This window comes from Engystomops pustulosus, chromosome 3 (genome assembly GCF_040894005.1).
Source record: "Engystomops pustulosus chromosome 3, aEngPut4.maternal, whole genome shotgun sequence".
In the NCBI taxonomy this organism is placed as follows: domain Eukaryota; kingdom Metazoa; phylum Chordata; class Amphibia; order Anura; family Leptodactylidae; genus Engystomops; species Engystomops pustulosus.
Window position 1 is genome coordinate 92,879,938 of NC_092413.1, and position 15,757 is coordinate 92,895,694.

Below are 15,757 nucleotides of genomic sequence, written 5' to 3' on the forward strand. Positions count from 1 at the left end.
ATTGTAGTAGTCATAGATACCAAAGCCGATATTTAAAGTGTGTAAAAAAACATATATAAATCCCCTGCCCCACATTTCACAATGGATGCCACCATTTCTAGAGGGAAAGTTTTTGTATTGCTTATGGGATTTTCACATTGACCATTTTAGAAAGTATTGTGATGTTACATATGTCGGCATAGTGTGGCGCAAATTAAGAACTTTATACATGTGGTAAAAAGTGAAGCTGATAATTTTTTTTGTTTATACTGGATTTTGTTGGGCATTTTTCCTTGTAATAGAGGAAGTGATGATGCAAACTCTCAATTGCTAATAGCTAATTTTAAGAATATATTCGGGCCTAGGGTCACACTAACTGCATATAAAGGCCTGTGTGTTATGCACATCATGCATATCTTATGCTTGGAAGATGGAAATTGACACTGGATTTCTTTGCACGCAATCTACAACACTTTTACTTGAGGGGCAGCAGAGATTCTGCCGACTGACATACAATACAAACTTTGTGGACAGTTGTTTAGTTGTTCTTTTTAATTTAGATCAGAGATTAAAATATAACTACTAAAACCAGTTATGTGTACCTTGTTCTAGTACATACTGCACTGGTCATTACACTTTTTTTTTTTTTTTCTTGCAAACCACGATCTTTCTCCTTTTTCAGAAAGCCAAGAATGTTCCTGTTCACTCTTGGGGCTTGCTTTCCCTGACAAAACAATACATTATTCAGACACTGCATCAGACCCTAAATTAAAGGAGTTTTCTGGACTATTTGAAAAACCTCTCAGTACCCAGATGAGGTCTAAAATGAAAAAAAAAGTCACTGGGGTGCAATGGACCTGATGTGGTTTGGCTCCAGTGATCACTAATATCAATTTTGCACATGTGACTACTAAGTATTTGTTCACAGCAGTCTCGGCAGCTTTACATTTCTGTTCCAGCTAGGACCAGAAGAAGATGGAGTGAGGGCCACATTTCTGGAATAAAGTGCATGAGGTACATAACTCCAGAAGGCCTTCTTTTACTATTTTTTTTATTGCTAAAACTATTAAAACTATACTTCTAAATATTCCCACACCAAACCCCATACATGATCTGTCTTACCAGATATCCAACCACTAAGGTTTGATTCCTAAGGTAGGACTGACGACCATACCAGATCTTTAATTCCTCGTTCTGGTCCTGGTTTGGTGTCTAGTCTGTACTTTTTCACCAGCAGCAGCCAAACAGCCGAGTGCTGCCTTGAGAAGCCAGGAAGAGATTTTGAAAGTGAGGTGAACATAAGAGATGGTGGGTCGTTGCATGGAGCCCCACACAAAGGCACACATTAGGATCTTTTGTGCAATGTGGCCACTACACATTTGACATTTGCTGGTTTTAAAGTTGTGCGCTCCAGTAAGCAGCCCACTGTGTGAGATGAATCTGCCTGGTAGGGTAAATCAGTTCTGACATGATAACTACATACTTAGAGGAACTGCATGTATTTTATATTCTAGCATTCATCCTGGTGGTATGTTCCAGTATGAGTGATCTTCTGGCCTATACACACTTACATATGGCTAGAAAGTTTTCTCTTCTTTATTGGTTGTTTAGGTGTTTTATAGGACTGCGTGGTGGTATCTGACACATCAGTGTATATACCGATACTTTACACACATGGATATTTATGCTTCTTCTATAGTCCTCTTTACCTGTGGAGTGTGGTGTGCTAATATCTTTAGAAACAGGCTACTTTTCTTCCTTTGCAACTTAGCTATAAATCTACTTTTGTTTCTTGTACTTGAATCCTGTAATTGCTGAACTAAGTTACTTTTAGGCTAGGTTGACATTTTCATCATATATATGATACAATTGAAGTAAAGTATCACCTATTGTTTTTTTTTTTCTTTTTTTACGTCCCTCTCCTTGTGATCCCCACATGTTCTTTTTATCTTGGTCAATACTGGTAATATATTCATCTACCCAGTGGTTTGTTACAACCTACTGCAGAGGTTTCAGTTTTTAAAGGGGTTATCCGGCTGTTAAAAATTACTGAGGGCCAGGCTGGGGTGGGCTAGTTAAACATAATAAACATGTACAGTACTTAACTCCTCCGGCACCACCGATGTCCCGCGATGCGGCCCGTTTGATCCGTGTCCCTGTTTGTTTACAGGGGCACAGAAGCCGCGCACAGGGAGCTTCCGGTCTGGGATGTGGCCGGCTCCTCCCATCCGTCCCTATCTCTCAGCGTTGTAAGCGCTGGGAGATGGTGTCGGATGGGAACTTCCGGCCGGCTGGAAGCTCCCTGTGCGCCCCTGTATACAAACCGGCACACAGAGGAGGCGGACCGCAACGCGGGACATCGGCAGCGCCGGACGAGGCAAGTACATGTTTATTATGTTTAACTAGCCTGCCCCAGCCCGGCCCTCGGTATTTTTTAACACCAGGATAACCCCTTTAAAGCTGCCCATACACATTTAGTAGTGGCGACAGTCATCATACTATTGCCATGCATGTTTGCTCAAGCTGTATGTGGATAGTTCTTAATACTTAAAAGTTATAAATAGCTGTAAGATGTCTTTGTCAGCTTGGAGTTGTCATATATTTCCTGTAGTCTGTTGCCTTGCATTCCTTGTAAGTGGATTGTAATATTTAACCTGTGTCTCTTCTGCCTGTGCTTCTAGAACACGTATATTGCATTCCTTTTGACACCCAGGTAACACGCCTATATAGAAAGAACAAGGTATGCAAGCTGCGTGTTTGTAATATTTGCAAAACATATCTTTTGTGTGCGGAACAGATTACCATGAAGGCTGGGCGGCTGCTAAACATAATATATGCAACAAATAGAAGTAATGGGAAGGACTGTTTCAATGTCTAGATTTTATTCAAAGTCTGAAGTGGTAACAATTGTAGTATCATCAGTGTAGTATATTCAATGTGAGTGACAGAAGCAAATGTAAATGGTGTGTATTATATTGAAAACTCGCCAGAAGACAATCTTTTTGAGAAATAAAAAATGTTGTATTGTCGTCGCAGCTCCATTTTGTCTTGAACCAAAAGCTTGTTTTATACATAGTGCCTTATGCAGCATTCACACGAACGTGTGATTTCTCCAGCCCCATATTTCAGTGCCGTATGAGACCATATATTTATATGTCCCCATAGACCTCTACGGGGCATACAGAATGGGACATACTCCGTTCCTTTGAATGCAGCCTTACTATGGTATTGATGGGCAAACCCTTAATTACAGAGGATGTGGTACTAAGAAATATTCCATTGATTTCTGTGGCATTGGTCTCACTGGGGTCCTGCTATGTGGGAAATCATTGATGCTGTCACCCCTTGCTGCCATGAATGTGTAGAGTCTATGGAGAGTGACAGAATTAGCCAAGCAAGCATGATGGGCTTGTGATTGATTCATTTTGCTTATTTGACTAGAGGAGAGCTTTTATTTTAGCTCCGATTTCCTACAGCCACATAATCCTATCCGCTGGCAGGATGTGTAATGATCCAGACCGGATTATGCCTTTTTGGATGCCATAGGTTTGTTGTTTTCTTTTGAGATCCTAGTGTCACAAACTGTGAATAACACTTGAGTTACTTTAAGTGAACCAAATTCAGTATATGGGTCTATTTTTATTGTTTGGCTTTTTAATACATTCAGGATAAACTTTTTTTTCCCCAAATGATTTTTTCATTAAGTTAAACAGCATTGCATTATGCAATTGAAATATTAATCTAGTTTCAACTTATTTGTGTAGTGAAGATTTCCTTCCATCAGCTTTCTTTGCATACAGATTCACAGCACATTACACATATTTGTTGCCCTGGATCTGCTACGTCTAATAAAGCCAGTGTTTTTCCAGCATGGAGTGGGGATGTCTCTGAATGTCACAGTCACATCAGCCTTGCAATGAATATTGTGTTTCAAAACCTAGTAGACATTTCCAGCTAAATTTCTACTGACGCTTAATATGTAATTATGGTTTGCAGTATTGCTTAATGTGTTATGTGTATTATGAACCACACTTTCCACCATGTATAGATTCTCTGGAAATAAAAAAGAAAAACAACTAGTCGGAAATCAAGGAATGTGATAAAATAATAATAAGAACATTATCCACCTATGAAACTTCCCACTGATATAAGTCCGCTTCTCTTCAAATGGTTGTCCCAAGGCCAGGTAAACTATTATCCCCTGGTACACAGGGTATGAATGACATTTTGATCTGTGGGGATATGACCTATGGGACACTGATCACTGGAAAGAGGATTTTGTTACAGCAAGGTGATGGTGCAGCTGTCTGAGCATTCATCATATGGGTCCATTAGAAGAATGATGCAACTTAATTAGTACAAGTTAATAAGAACAAACAGGACCCTGGATTTAAAGAGGACCTGTCGCCAGATTTTGACCCCACTGACTAACAGTGCCTGCTGATAAAGGGTTACAAGTCCTCCCCATATCACATTAAATTAGCTTAGACAGTTTTCTGATATGCAAATTAGCTTTTCTGACTCTTACCTTCTGGCTCAGACTCTTCTCCTCAGTAGTGATGTGTTGTTCGCAAACTAGCCGGCACAAAGAGCTGGCTGTTGTTCGTGAACGCCGGGAACCGGCCCCCCCTCAGGTGAGCCGGTGGCTCACTTAACCCCACCCCTAACTGGCTCACCACATTCCCTTTAACTCAATACAATCGGGTTAAAAGCGGAGTGGTGTGGGGTGAATGATTGGCCTGTGGCTCCCTATTATATATTTAATAGGGAGCCGTTCCGGAGCCAGAAGAGCCTGCTATTCTTAGTGAGCGGAGCCTAATGAGCCAGCTCACTAAGAAGAGCCGTAATTCCCATCACTATCCGGCTGGCAGTGAACCACGACCCATTATTCTGACTGACTGCTCTGTGTCCTTCTACTTATCCCTGCTCTGCCTCCTTGTACTTAGGGACCTTCTGCTAATATTCAACTACAGACATATTAAAGCTCTATGCAGATGGGAAATATTGTATCAATTTTTTACATGGTGCCTGGTGTTACATTCATGGGAGGTAAGGTAGTAGAAAGTGGCAAGAAAGGACAGGGAGCGCGAATCGGGTGACATCTTTGAGATTAAGTTTAGTTGTAGAGGTAGAGTTGTGCTCACCGTATCCAGTTGTGCTTAGGATAAGCACAACACTATTTTTGAGCTTCAAATTAATTTTTTCAGGTGCTGCCTCCAAATAGAAATCTCCCGTGTAACGTCGCCACACTATAAAGGATACATGGATAATGTTTGTGGGGGTGGTCTAATTGAATGGCGCACTCTAAGATACAGGTTAAGAGGTTTTTATTTGTTATAATGGGTCTTCGAATCACAATGCATTTCGGGGAAAAGAGCCCCTTTCTCAAATGAAAAAGACTGCTGCCGAGGCTACAGATAGAGACCTCTATTGGTTATAACAAATAAAAACCTTTTAACCTGTACCTCAGAGTGCGCCATTCAATTAGATCACACCCACAAACATAGTGTTACATTCATGACATTTGACCAGTGACATCATCGCAGGTCTCTCAGCCTTCTAAGAATAGCAAACTGTACGCCATGTATGTGATTACATGAAATCACAGCAGCCATGGAGGCTGCTGTGACTTCATATGGTCAGATACATGTATGGCGCACAGTTTGCTATTGTTAAGACGCTAAAGGACATGAGATGATGCTACTCTGGTCACATGATATGAACTGTGACCAGTAAGGGGGCACAAGCCATGGGGAGGATTAGATGGGAGGGGCTGACCAAGCAGGACACGCCCCAATCTGATGTCAGGTAATAAAAGATAAAGGTGATTTATGTGGATGTAAGTGAAACTATTTTTATCTAAAAGAAGGCTGACCGTTAGAGCTCTATAGGACCATTCACTTGCTGTATATGTGCAAATGTTGTGACAGGTTTCTTTTTAAACCCCGTTTAAAGGACGTAGCCAATTTGTAGCTTAAGGCTCAGCCCCATTTGTTGTATTCTGACTTGCGTCACTTTATATGGCTATCACTTTTGAACACTGTTGCCTATCTAAGAAATTCTGATTTTGTTTTTTCCGCACATGTTGTACTTCATTTTAGCAGTAAATTTTGGCTGATAAGTTTTGGGTTTCAACGTAAATAAGGAGGCGGCACTCACCAGGTAAATCTTCTTTTATTGAACACCCATGGGCAGGGAGGTGTGACAAGGCATCACTCACGGCGATGGGCCGTTTCGCGCAGTCCTGCGGCAAGAGGAAGCGCAGGACTGCGCGAAACGGCCCATCGCCGTGAGTGATGCCTTGTCACACCTCCCTGCCCATGGGTGTTCAATAAAAGAAGATTTACCTGGTGAGTGCCGCCTCCTTATTTCTACTTATTTACGTTGAAACATTGTCCTGACAGCTGGCTGAGCACCACTGTGATATCTTTGTTTTTACCCAGTGAAGCTACACATGCCCTTGCCTACTCATCTGCACACACGGGTCTGGTAGTGCCAGCGGATTTCTCACTGGGGGGAGGTCTCCACCACCCCGCTTCCTTGTTGTAAGTTTTGGGTTTATTTACAAAAAACAAGAAAAAATGACAAATTTTTAGAAAAATTTGCCATGTTCGACATTTAAAATCATAGCACTTTCAGGCAGATAGATTTACCACTTAAATAAGTTGCTGAATAACATTTCCCATATGTCTTCTTTACATTTTCATAATTTTTGAAATGTCTGGATAATTTATTTTGATGTCACGCGGCTTACAAATCTAAAATCGATTTTTCCGTATTTTCAGAATTAACTATTTTGGGGATAATTAAATATTTAGCATTAAAACCACCCTACATAATCAGCCCATTTTCAAATCTGGCCCCTGAAATGATCAGAAACAACTTTTAGGAAGATTGTTAACCCCTTGAGATTTTCATAGTAATTAAATTAAAATGGAGGGGAAATTTAGAATGGTCAAATTGTGTCGGTTACATGTTCATTTAGCCCTAAAATTTACACATTTCCAAAAGATAAAAAGAGAAAAATTTTGTCTTGCCAAAAATGGTCCACATGTCTTCTGTAGTTCCTAAAGTGACCCTGATCAGGGGCAGACACCTCTTCCATCTCCATAAAGTATCCTGCACTGTGCAGGAGGGCCCTCTGCTGACATCAGACAGGAACAATTGTGCGTTTCATATTAATAGCTACTCTAAGCTCCTCCTAACTTGGGGAGGAGTGGATGGTGATTCCCGTTTTATACTACACATATAAGATGGCTGATATGCAGTGTACCATACTTAGCTGTTACAACTTTGGGCACATATCCAATTTTGTTTTATTATTTTCTTTTATGGATACACTTTTATTGAAAAGTCTTTGAAATTGTCTTTGATATTACAAACCTTTCTACAAGGCACAAGATGTTGCTGTAGTAAGCTATTGGTAGCCTTGGCCCGGTAACATGTAGCATGTTTATCTTGTTTACACGGTGTTGTGTGCTCTCTTGAATAAGTAAACTATGACTCTTAAACTGAAGAGTGTGTTCTCCACTTGTGCAGGATCAAAGCTTAGCCATGTGACTGTCATTATGACACAAGCAAATAATAGCACTAAAGGTTACAGTGCAGCACAAAACCTGCCAATGAATTTTAGTGTAAAGCCCATATCTATCATTATGAAACAAAATATTGACAATTTGTAGCATAAGTATAGGAAGATTTGAAAATTTCCAAATAAATCCCAGAAAGTGTATTGTCCAAAAAAAATGGGATAGGACTTGTTCAAGCCAAGCATGGAAGTGCGCTTTATTGATCATAAGGCGGCATTTCTGGAAAAAAAAAATCCCAAACAATTTTGGTTGTAAATTAAGTGCAGGGTTTACAAATTAATACAAAAGATAAGTGCACACAAAAAACATGCTGGCCATAACCCTTCCATTGTTGGCAAACTCAATTGGGGCATAGGATCTAGCTTCTTATGTACAAATGGCTTATATACAAGTGACAGGTTCGTCATGTATACTTTTATTTTCTATACTGTGGATACTTTAAAATGCCTTTTCTTCTTTTTTATTATATGTACAATATCTTATGTTTATTGTAGGGATAACTGCTGCATTGAATTTCAGGGGAGACTTTTTCAGTAGACCTACAGTGAAATATGATGAATATTGGTGGACTGTTTGCTTATGTTTTCTATGTATTAGCTCTCCTTAGCTTTGTGGGAGTTGTATGGAACTGACTTGGGTGCTGATGGGGTTATTACTTGTTGTGTAGATGTTCTCTTGAGGAATTAGGCCATGTAGAGAGTCAGCTGCCAACAGCAGTGACCAGTTTGCTTTGGGCTTAGCATAAGATAAGCAGCTCAACACATTGACGCAGCGTTCCAGAGAAGGTGATCAGAGGAGCCCTGTGCCCTCCCCACTCATCTAATCCCCTGATGCTTTGGAAGTACAGGCTCCATTTTAGTGTGAGAACACGTTGTTGGTTTTGTCTTCAGTATACTTACATCTTCTGGAAGTGAGTGAACGGATTCCTTTACACCCAATATTTTCCTGTGTAGCATCCACCTAATGAAATGTGGTCCTTGTGGTTATTCGGGATATATCTCTGACAGCAGAAACTAGAAAGTAAAACATAGGTAAGATGTATTTCCATTTATATACTGTGGTATGTAGTGTTTGATAACGATATTGGTTCTTATCAACAATTTTATTATATTTAGATTTTTTTTGTTTTGTCGCTGGATTTTCGGGACTTAGAGTATGCTATTCTTGTATTAAGAAAGCTAAGCTGCTGAAGGGTTTTGAAGATGGAGATGCCATATAACCATTCACACTACTGTGTTACATTGCAAAATGCAACTTTACATGATGGGGTAGCAGGCTGTGGCTATACAGTATCATGTGGTAGGGGAGGCCCGCTGTCTTCTAAAATCAGCATCTTACTGTTTATTAGATCATTATAATGGTTCATAGTTACCTGTGCATTAGAGAGGTGACAAAATCCATGACTTGTTGCTCTACTTATTTAGGGGCCCTTAAAATTAGCACTTTTTAATTCCTGTTTTTCTAATTTAGATCCCTGGGATCTGGCATTTGACTAGTGCTATTTATTTAAAAGCAACAGATGTGCTTTTTGTACCAAATGTTATATTATTTTGCTATATCCTATATTTTTATTTATTTTCTTGTTCTCTGTTTATACTATAGCATGTTCCTACTTTTTAAGTTGCACATTGTTACAATCATGTATTGTATGGTCTAAATGGGTTTTGTTAGAAATGAGACTAAGGTTATGGTTGCCTAGAAGTCTAGTAATCCCTGCAGGCTTCTGGGTCACACTCGGGGCAAGCCTAAAATCCCCTTTGCCTGTGAACATATTAAGACCATTTAATACACAGTATATAGATATAGATATATAGATAGATATAGATATATATTATATATATCTCTATCTATATAACTATCTCTATATATCTATCTCAACGAAAAAAGCAGCACTCCCACAGGCAAGGATGAAGAAAAGTGGACCCCTTTATTCCATCAAAATTGTGACGTTTCAGCCCCTATGGAGCCTTTCTCAAGCCCCTCCATAGGGGCTGAAATGTCGCAATTTTGATGGAATAAAGGGTCCACTTTTCTTCATCCTTGCCTGTGGGAGTGCTGCTTTTTTCGTTTGGATACTTTTGAAGGTCCGTTGCCTGGTCCTTATTGAGCTTGCACCCACCATTTTGGACTATTGTTTGTGCTGCTGGATTTCTTCCCGTTGTATATATCTATCTCTATACAGGCAGTCCCCGGGTTACATACAAGATAGGGTCTGTAGGTTTGTTCTTAAGTTGAATTTGTATGTAAGTCGGAACTGTATATTTTATCATTGTAATCCTAGCCAGAACTTTTTTGGTCTCTGAGACAATTGGATTTTAAAAATGTTGGGTTGTCATAAGAATCAGGATTAACAGTAAAGCTTCATTACAGATACCTGTGATAACTGTTACAGCTGAACATTGTAGCCTAGGACTAAAGTACAGTAAATTACTAGTATCCAGAGGTCCGTTTGTAACTAGGGGTCGTATGTAAGTCGAGTGTTCTTAAGTAGGGGACCGCCTGTATATCTATCTATCTATCTATCTATATATATATATATATATCTCTATATATATATCTATATCTAATATATATATATATACACTCACCGGCCACTTTATTAGGTACACCTGTCCAACTGCTCGTTAACACTTAATTTCTAATCAGCCAGTCACATGGTGGCAACTCAGTGCATTTAGGCATGTAGACATGGTCAAAGTTGACAAAAGTTTCCCATCCAACACTAAAATGTCCTGCAGCAGCAGCCTACCCTCCTTACTGAAATGTCCTGCAGCATCCTCACCCTGTAACACTGTGGTTATCAATGCTCTGCATATCTATCACTGCCGGCTGGCATGATGCGGGACCCTTCCATCCTCCGGCCCTGCCAAATAGGGCCTTTTCAGCACAAAATTTGTATTTACAAACTCTTCTCATATATATACAGTAAACAAAAAAATATTTACTGTACCAGAATGATACTATTGTAGCTTGCTGTCACCTTGTTTTTATGTATGGAAAAAAATAAATATGCCTGGTTCAAGATACAAGGTTTATTTCAGACAGCCATAAAGTTTGTGAATTTCGTAAACTTAAGACTTAGCAGTTTAGTTCATTTGTCACTCAGGTTACATAAGGCATCTAAATGTACATAAAGTGTAATTCATCCAATGGTATTTACTTATAGTAAATAGTTCTACTTTATTATATTATATTATTTTGCCCAGGCACTAGTGGTATCACATGCCATTGATTTACTGGTGTGTAACTCCTTTATACAGATGAGACATTATTGTGAACCAAATGCCAAAGCATTGTAAAATCTATTCTCCCAGTGATATTTTGACACTGTCCTTTTTTTTGTTTTTACAATGTTGTAATATAGTGGTTCCAAGGAAATCTACCACATGGATGAAGCACTTAGACACTAAGCAAAAACCCATGCTGACATGTGCCTCCTGAAAAAGAATCCATTCATCTTGTGACTTCTAATAGCTTAGTTTTTGAGAAAAGCGTCTTTTAAATTCTGCAAATGAGCCCTCGGGGCTCCTGGCTATGTCACATTTTATTATTATGGCGATGTCATTTGCTAATTATTTACACCTAAATGTCTGCCTTCTCCGTCCCCAGCCAGAGAGCTGGTTAGCAGATTGCCAGGAGACCCTGAGGCACATTTGCATATTTTAAAAAAGTTTTCCAAAAACCAAGCAATAAGAAACCAAAACGAGTAAGTGTGTTTGATTTAAAAGTACCCATGTGATAGATTTCCTTTTATTGGTACAGTATATGTTGTTGGTGTACTGATATATAATACAACCAAAGTAATGAAACAATTCACAAAAAATGCTGGTTTACCGTGTGCTATATTCCTATATGTGGCTTGTAGAATGAGCCCTTTAAAGACAAACAAATCTCTCTGCTTATGTGAAGCTGATAATCCTAGAACGACTAATTCCTCCCCTGCATGCAGACATTTCCAGGAATTACATAGGGAAGACACAGAAATCAGTCTGAAATCAAGCTGAACTATTAAGGTTGTTTTGTGTATGTATGTTTCCTTATCTCTGTATTTCACCTGCTGTGTATTGATTGGTTATTTTTGCGATCTTCTGACTTTTAAAGGTTAACTATAGTCTTGTGATTTATATATTTTTATAAATTAATAATATATTTTTAAAGGGGGGGGGGGGGGTTTACGGTTATAAAGGAAAACCTGTTGCTGTCGGAGCAGGAGATATCACCCTCTAGCTCTTATAACTTCTCATTTGCTGCTTTCATTGCACACTGAAAGAGACTTCGACTGCTTCCATTTTCTTAGTATCTCCTATGGCTTTTAGAAGCCTAATGGATAAAGGATATAACGATCACTTCTATGAATATGACCTTATGGCAGCACTGCGTAAGGATGGCAATGTTATTGTGGTAATGTTGTGACTTAAGGTATAAATAAGTGTCCTCTACACCATCACCCTTTCCATAATAATCTGTATATCCCACACCTCAAGGGGTTTCTTTGGTGCCCACATTTTATGACCAGGGCTCATTCATTGGTCTCTTGGAAGACTAGCACAGTAATGTGCAAATGAGCAGTAAAGCGGGCCAGCTGCCAGGCGTCCATTCATTTCAGTGACACAGAAAAGGTTCTGTTTGCCAGCGTTTCCAGATAACCGTACCAGCCGCTGCACATAGACTTTGATCTGTGTGACGCCTGTTCATTGATGATGGGAAGTGTAGAGGTCGTTTTTTCTGCCATTTCCACAAAATAGCTAGATGCTTTTTTGAAAAATAACAACTCTGATATATTTTTCTGCAGCAAATAGGGTCGCATGTAATAAAGTATTGCCTGTTACATTTCTTCTTGCTGACATACATTGGGAACCTATTGTAGAAATTGGATTATTATTATTAAACTGGACTTGTCGTGCCCCTTCCATTTATAAATGCATTTATCATTTACTTCTTAATGGCAGTTTTAACATGCTGCTGGATACAGTCAATGTATCTGAAAACTATTGTGTGTAAGTTGCCCCTATTCATCAGATGATTTTTTTTGTCCGATCCCCTAAGTATGTTAGGCTATTCATGTGTGTGTTTGGATGACCACTTGTCCATGTGTTTTTGAGAAAATCCACTATATGTCCATTTTTCCAGTCTAGTCCAAATTTCTGGACTACACTGAAGTCACTCAAGCCTATAGATGTGTAGGAAAAAAACAGGACTCGGCCCACAGCTGCTTCAAATGGTTGTTGCTTAGCAAAAAAAAAGATAAAAGGTGCAAGCGAAGAAAATGGATAACATAGATGAAAAAAAAAACCAGACACATACGGTTCATGGATTTTAATATGTATAAACGGATGAATTGTACATTTTGCTATGACCCGTAATGTTCTTTACTATATTTTATTTTATCATCTCTATCAGTTGTGAATGTAAACATTCACACTTACATCTAAATGTTGCAAGGAAAAATGTATTAAAATTGATTTAAAGCGTGGTGGTGTATCTCTCAGCAACAAATAACCTGGGTTTATCAAGGTATGATAGCAGGGGAGCGGTAGCCATAGAAGGGAACTAATAGTGGGTGCCCCATTGCTAGTTTTAGGAATTTTCTAATATGATAATACAGTCAGTCACCCACAAACTTATCCCCCCCCCCAGTAGTGTTATGGCTTGAACTTATAATTTTATGAATTATTGTGTTGTTTAATATTTTCCATATATTCATTTGTAGGTTTTCTTCCCAGATGATGCTCCTCCCTTATGCCATAGTTTTCTTTTCCTTGTATCTACAAATGTTTGCATTCATCTAGATGCACATGACTGATTCTGTTATTTTCTAGTAGCTGCATTTCCCTAGGGTGATGTGTGCGCTTGCTGTAATGATAGAATTGTCTAGTGTGCATAGAATGGTGACTTCATCCTCAGTAGCTACAGCAGTATATGGAATGATACAAGCACATTTCAAGATCTGTAATGATAAGTATTTAGCAGGCTTTAGGATATGTATTGGCTACTAAGCAAATTATCTAGCAGTGTTTACCCTCTCATTCTATTCACCTCCTATACATTCAAGTCATTAAACAATAGATTGCTTGGCTGTCCTATGTGGTCTCGGTGTACACAGACACTTCAAAAAAAAATATACTGAAATAACATATCCTAGATCTGAATAAATTAATCATTAAATACTTTTTTGTATAATCATCAATGGAAAAACTAATTTATTAACCAATGGTGGCCTGAATTTGGAGTTGCTCACAAAGTTAAAGTGAAAAAAAAAACACACTACAGAATGAAATGTCCTTAAAACAAGTCAAGATAAGGCTCCATATTGTGTGTGACCCCCATGTGCTTCTATGATCTTCCTACAATGCCTCGGCATGCTCCTGATGAGGTTGTGGATGGCCTCCTGAGGGATCTCCTCCCAGACCTAGACTAAAGCATCCGCCAACTCCTGGACAGTCCATGATGTCCTACATGTGCTCAATCGGATTCAGGTCTGGGGAAACAAGTGGGCCAGTCCATAGATTCAATGCCTTAATCTTGCAGGAACTGCTGACACACTTCAGCCACATGATGTCTAACATTGTCCTGCATGAGAACTAACCCAGGCAAACCACGCTAACATGTGGTCTCACAAGAAGTCTGAGGATCTCACCTCAGTACCTAATGACAGTCAGGCTACCTCTGGTGGGCACATGGAGGGCAGTGTGGTTCTCAAAAGAAATGCAACACCACACCATTACTGACCCACTGCCAAACCTGCCACTGCCAATCATGCTGAAGGATGGATGTTGCAGGCAGCAGATCACTTTCCACGGCATCTCCAAACTCTGTCACGTCTGTCACATCTGTCACATATGCCCGGTGTGAACCTATTTTCATCTGTGAATAACTCAAGGCGCCAGTGGCGAATTCTCCAATTCTGGTGTTCTCTGGCAAATGCCAAGCACCTGCACAGTGTTGGGTTGTGAGCATCTTCATGGAGTCTGTTTCAACCGTTTATACAGACACATGCATGTTTGTGGCCTGCTGGAGGTTAGTGTGGCCTGCTCCTCCTGTAGTGGTCCTGCCCCCTCCATGTCTCCTAGTGTACTGGCCTGTCTCCTGGTAGCGCCTCCAGCCTCTGGACACTATGCTGACAGAAACCGCAAACCTTCTGTCTACTGCTCGCATTGATGTGCCATCCTGGATGAGCTGCACTACCTGAGACACTTGTGTGGTTTGGAGAGTCCGTCTCATGATACCAGGAGTGTGAAAGCACCCTCAACATTCAAAATTGATCAAAACATTAGCCAGAAAGCATTGGTATTAAGAAGTGGTCTGTGGTTCCCACCTGCAGAACCACTCCTTTATTGAATAGGTCTTTCGAATTGCTTATAGTTGCCACCTCTGATAATGCTAACTAACATTGCAATCGTCGGACCGCTCTCAAAGCAGGCCGGCGTAGTCATGAGGGGGCGGAATTGGGGCGGCGACTGCCACATGACCTGGAGTCCAGGGGAGAAGCAGCCCCCTCATGAATATGCCGGACCACTTTGAGAGCGGTCCGGCAATTGTAATGTACAGCGCGGCAGTGTTCGTTAGCGTTATCGGACACCTTTGTAACACTGCTGTGTTTGTTTTATCTTTAGTAGCTGCTTACTTTAGTTCGGAGCCATGTTGGCTCCGATCGCCGCTCCCCGTGAATTCATCGGGGAGCGGCGATACGCTGCCATGACAGCCTCAGGTCACACAAAGATGCGAGGCAATCATGTTTTAGGCTATCTATTACAATGTGGGAGTCTGAAAAATAGTAAAAAAAAAGTTAAAGAAAAAAAAATTTGAATCACCCCCCCTTTCCCTAGAAGTCATATGAATATAAATAGTCAAAATCATAAACACATTAAGTATCGCGGCATCCGAAAATGCCCGATCTCTCAAAATATAATAACTGTTTTTCACTGCGTTTAACCCCGTCACTGGAAATTCTTTAAAATATTAAAAATTCAATAGAAAGTTGCAAAAAAATGACACCACCCACAGCTCTGTACAACAAAGTATGAAAAAATTATTAGCGCCAGGAGCTGGCAAAATGAAGATTTTTTTTTTTCTTTGTACAGCAGGTTTTAATTTTTTCTAAATGTATGAAAACATTATAAAACCTATACAAATTTGGTATTTCCGTGATCGTACTGTCCCAATGAATGAAGTAGACATGTCATTAGGTG

The 15,757-nt window shown here is 39.8% G+C and overlaps 1 protein-coding gene across 10 annotated transcripts in view; it reads left to right on the forward strand.

The window, feature by feature from the left end:
* The window catches only part of MAP7 (microtubule associated protein 7), an 84,754-nt gene that overhangs the window by 23,094 nt on the left and 45,903 nt on the right, over positions 1-15,757 (forward strand). Inside the window, exon 1 of one of the 10 annotated variants that reach the window (XM_072141456.1) lies at positions 8,403-8,599. The exons of the other annotated variants lie outside the window; for them this stretch is intronic. The gene's annotated coding sequence lies outside the window, so the exon portion shown is untranslated. Of the gene's footprint in view, positions 1-8,402; positions 8,600-15,757 lie in introns of those variants that run through there. 10 annotated transcript variants of the gene reach the window in all.